The sequence below is a fragment of the Notamacropus eugenii genome, chromosome 6, assembly GCF_028372415.1.
Source record: "Notamacropus eugenii isolate mMacEug1 chromosome 6, mMacEug1.pri_v2, whole genome shotgun sequence".
NCBI classification, from domain to species: domain Eukaryota; kingdom Metazoa; phylum Chordata; class Mammalia; order Diprotodontia; family Macropodidae; genus Notamacropus; species Notamacropus eugenii.
The window spans coordinates 333623596-333629135 of NC_092877.1; positions in this window are offsets into that span (position 1 = coordinate 333623596).

Genomic DNA, 5540 nt, shown 5'->3' on the forward strand with positions numbered 1-5540 from the left:
CAACCTTGTGAGGAGAGTTCTATTATTAAACAATTTTATAGATTATTAAACTGAGGCTTAGAGAGGTTAAAGAATAATCCTAGGAATACACACCTAGTGTCTAATTAGGATTTGAACTCAGGTCTTCCTGACTCTTTGTTCATGTTTCCCTTATAATTTCTGTCTTTCAGAACCTTTACCATAAAGGATCAGTTCATATGCTTCCTCTTAAGTTTTTTTTTTTTTTGGGGGGGGGGTCTGATCTCACCCTCTGTCCATTCACTTAAAGATTTTGTTTGCTTTCTCATCTCTCATATCATCTTGTAATTTTCTTCTTGGTATCTTTTATCTTCTTCCCCTCTTCCCCTCCCATATGAAGTAAGCTTGAGGCTAGATCTTTGTCTCCCTAGGCCAAGATCTTGTAATTAACTAGGCAGTTAATTAATAATACCTGGCATTTATGTCCTGGATTAAGGGTTGAAGAACAAGATGTTTTTCATTTATTTATGTTTGGGCCTCATCAAATTTTGAGGTAGCCACTATTGGTATCCCCAATTTGCAATTGAGGACAGAGAGGCTCAGAGTAGTTAGGATTTGCTCAAGGTCATATAGCTTGTAATCATTTGAGGTACAATTTGAACTCAAGTCTTGTTGACTTGAAGTGCATTGCACTTGACTACTCTGCTAATTATGTGCTCCTATTTGCTTATGGCATATAGATCTATCTACATTCTTCTGTTTACACCTGAAGCGTTTGACCTGTACTCACTATGGAGGTCAATCTTACTGAATTACTGTTCTCCAAAGCTACATCCAGTGGGGTGCAAAGCTCTCCCCTAGGCTGCTGCTGTATGTAATTAGCAGCTTTTTTATTAAGGTTTAAAGTAGCTGCTAATGGGCACAGATTGGCCCAACCCACTGCTCCTTACCTCTTTTGACACATAATCCACCTCCTCTTCCTTCACAGCTGCTAATTACCTAGCCCTCAAGAACTTGCTGAAACTCTTAAGAGTTTGGGGAGGTCATATAAATTGACCCCAAATGAATGCTTGCCTTTTTAAATTTTAAAATAATTGGCTTATATGCTGCTATATATGGCAGGGTTTTTGTTGTTTTCTTTTAGTTAATTTTGTTATCTGTGAATTCATTATCATCTTGATATCTGCAAGATTTGAGCATCCCCTTCTACCCTCCCAAAAAAGGACCACCTGAGTCAGCAGGTGTTAGGGCCATTGAAACTATTGATGTATTTTCAGGTAATTTCTTCACCTACAGATGGATATTACTTGGATTAACCTTTATCATGTATTGCTAATACTCTATTAGTTCTGCTGAAGTGTTGGTTGTACCTGCAGTTTCCAAAGAGGAAAAGATGAAGTCTGGCAGTTAATAGATCTGAGGTGATATAATAGAAGTTTTTCTAGGGGGTGCTTTCTTGGATCAGTTTCCTAGTCTACAGATTTAAGAGGGATTCAGACTGATTGGTTCAGTTCAAACCCTCTTCTCTGATCTCTGACATATACATGTTTTGTTTATCTACAAATTGTCTTTGTTGTTATTTTGCATTCTAACTTACAGAGAATATAAACCATTGGTGATAAGATGGCACTTGAAAGTTATTTTGTTATTTCAAGGACTTTATCAGTATCTTTTTCGTTTAAAGCACTGATAACATTTTAGATGGAGCTGGGGAGGGAAATGGGTAAATTGAGATTTTAGGGAATTAACAGACTTTCTAATTTATTTCTAATCCAAATACTTTTCCCTGAAGCCCACTTAAAAATTCATTGTTAATGAATGCGATATCTTAATGTGAAGACACCACAAACACATCTAAACAATAACATATGTCTCTCACTACTGCTCCTGTATAGATGAATGGAACAATCCTTTCCTTTGCTGGGGAAACTGACTACAGTGAGTGTATTTTTCCAATTAGGGAAGGGCTCCTTTTTAAAGAGACATCACTATTTTATTCAAATATTTTCTCTTCCTACTGACTTTCATGAGCTGAAAAAGAATGTCAGGGACATATGGCATTCTTCTTTGGGTTCTTTTATTTTAACACCTCTTTTGCTTGTTTAAGTGATTCCAGGTGAAGCTAATATTCCAGCATCTTTGGTACCTTTATTTTCAGATTAAATCTCCATAAGTTTGCATTTTGATACAGACATGCAAATGAAGAATCAATAAAAGAAGCAAAACAACAACATTTCCCCTCCTCTCTTCATATATAGAAGTTCTGAGTACGTCATCACTGATCTTTTACATGGATTTTTAATGTGCCAGGTTGCTTAGGTTTATGATCCAAATGTTCAATTGATTGACAGACTGGCAACACCCTTGGAATAGCTGCCATTACACAACAATTTTCATAAAATGGCATTTATGTATAAAATTTTAAACTATTAGTGAATGGTATGAATGAAAATATATTCCCTACAGGGCCAGGGAAAAGGCAATTGAAAATTCCCCCTTTCCTGGCGATGTGACATGTACTTTTGTCTGTTTAATATAAAGTGGACACTTTATGACTAGCTCAGAGCCTAACTCAGTAGCTGGTGCAGAGTAGGTGCTTAATCATTGTTTGTTGACTGATTGATTTCTCAATAGCATGTAAGCAATTTATATTGCCTTGAACTTAATACTTATCTATTTTGATATATGTACTTTCTCTGTAAAAGCAATGGAAGGAGAAATGCTAAATTAAATTACTGTATTGGCTAGAATGTTCCTGCCCCCAATGTCATTCTCCTAAACATGAGACTGGTATGAAATTATACACACACACACACACACACACACACACTCATACATACATATATATATATACATATATAAATTAACATGTAATGAAATTATCTATATATATTTACAATGTAATATGTGGTAATTAAATATTTTATCTGTCTATACATGGATACATACATATACACATATATGTATATAGGGAGAATGAAATTTATCATATGATATTTCTTCAGCATTTCAAAGATTCCTGATTTCAGGATGATTTCACTTCCTATCTATAACAATTGCAATGTTTCCAATATCATTCAAACTCAAGAAACTGTTTTTGTGAGTTTCAGTGACTAAAAAGAGAGGGACAAGACAGTGATGAGTTTCTCCAACCATAGGCTAATATTAAGAAAATAGAAACACAATGTGCAGACCTAAACTTGAAGCCCTTCCAAATTGATAAGACTTTAAAAAGTTTCTGCTCTACAGATTAGCTGTCTAGAATATTAGATTGCCTTCAGTAGAAGAAATTTTAGAAAAGCCATACAAAATTACCATATTGAAGTACTTTTTATTTTTTGAAATGTCACATTTTTTTCTAATTCATTTGAAATGTTTTATTTTTTTAATCTGAACTGCTATCTTCTTTTTAATCATCTCCACTTTTCTCTTTCCTAAACTTTCTGCAATAGGTTGTCTGTGATTGTATTAATTAAAATAGACAGCATTTTTTCTCTTTTAGCCACAGTGCACAAATTGAGGAGATTTTCTAGAAATTCCTTTAGACTATGCTGTAAAATTTGAAAACATGCTCAAAAAAATTGAAAGACAAAAGTACTGAATGGGGGGGGGGGGGGGGGACAGAGCCAAGATGGCAGAGTAGAAAGATGCACATACTCCAGCTCTTCCCCCACAGACCATAAAGTACCTGTAAAAAAAACTCTAAAAAATTCTAGAACAGCAGAAACAACAAAACAATAGAGTGAAAGAGATTTCCAGACCAAAGTAGCCTGGAAACCCAATAGGAAAGGTCTATCACATGGGGCATAGAGTGGCATGCAGCCCATGGAGCCCAGCTCAGCCCTGGCAGTGTGTTACACTGGCAGAAACAAGACCAGAACAGACCTAGGGGAAGAATCTCCAGCAGCAGTGGAGGTTCTCAGATCTCTCAACCCACAAATGCCAAAGAAAGCTTCAAAGGTCAGTGAGATAGCTTTCTCATCTGGGTAAGAAAGGAACATGGTCTGGCCCCGCCAGCAGCCACTGCAATAGCAGTGAACATTTTTGAAGCCCTCCGCCTAAAGCCCCTGGGGAAATTGAGCTGTTGATCTTAATCTAAGCACTAAGTGGCTGCCCTGCAATCCACCTAAAGCCCCTGGGGGAATGGAGCAGCTGAACTGAATCTCAGCCTTGAGCCAGCTCTGGGGTGAAGAGGAGGAGCACTGGTGTGGTGGAGCTGAAGGCAGCTGTTTAGAAGGAATTCTACTACTCACTCTACTACTACTACTACTCACTCTACTACTACTCTGGGCAGAAAAGTTTGGTTGGGCATCTTGGGAGGGGCGGAGCCAAGATGGCGGAGTAGAAAGACACACATACACTAGCTCCGAACCCACAACCCATAGAATATCTGTAAAAAAGAACCCCTGGTGAATTCTGGAGCAGCAGAAGCCACACAACAACGGAGCAGATGAGATTTCTGTTCCAGAGAGTCCTGCAAACCTCTCGCGAAAGGTCCATTGTGCTACGGACTGGAGCCAGCCCTGCCATGGCCGTGCAGCACCAAGAGGAGTGGATCCGAGCAGACTTCAGGGAAAGAATCTCCAGTGGCCATGCAGGTCCCTCCACCCACAGGTGAAAAGGGTCAGTGAGAGGGTCTCTTTGGCGGGTCAAGAGGGGAGTGGGGTGCCCCCATAATTCAGGTCCCCTGGGGAGGCAGAAGCGGAGGCGGGAGCAGACTGGGGCTCCCCAAGCAGGCAGGAGCTGGGATTCATTGTTGAAGGTTTCTGCATAAACCCCCTGAAGGAACTGAGCCCCTGAGGTGGCCCTGCCCCCACCTGAGCACCTGAACTTGATCTAACACTGAATAGCAGCCCTGCCCCCGTCCAAAGCCCTGAGGCTGGGAAGCAGCATTTGAATCTCAGACCCCAAGCACTGGCTGGGAGGATCCGGAAGCCAAGTGGGTGTGAAGAGAATATTCAGAAGTCATGTCACTGGCTCGGAAAATGCCCAGAAAAGGGAAAGAAATAAGACTATAGAAGGTTACTTTCTTGGTGAACAGGCATCTCCTCCCTTCCCTCCTGATGAGGAAGAACAATGCTTACCATCAGACAAAGACATAGAAGTCAAGGCTTCTGTATCCCAGCCCACTCAATGGGCTCAGGCCATGGAAGAGATCAAAAAGAATTTTGAAAATCAAGTTAGAGAGGTGGAGGAAAAGCTGGGAAGAGAAATGAGAGACATGCAAGTAAAGCATGAACAGCAGGTCAGCACCCTGCTAAAGGAGACCCAAAAAAATGCTGAAGAAAATAACACCTTGAAAAATAGGCTAACTCAATTGGCAAAAGAAGTTCAAGAAGCCAATGAGGAGAAGAAGGCTTTCAAAAGTAGAATTACCCAAATGGAAAAGGAGATTCAAAAGCTCACTGAAGAAAATAGTTCTTTCAAAATTGGAATGGAACAGATGGAGGCTAATGACTTTATGAGAAACGAAGAAATCACAAAACAAAACCAAAAGAATAAAAAAATGGAAGATAATGTGAAATATCTCATTGGAAAAACAACTGACCTGGAAAATAGATCCAGGAGAGACAATTTAAAAA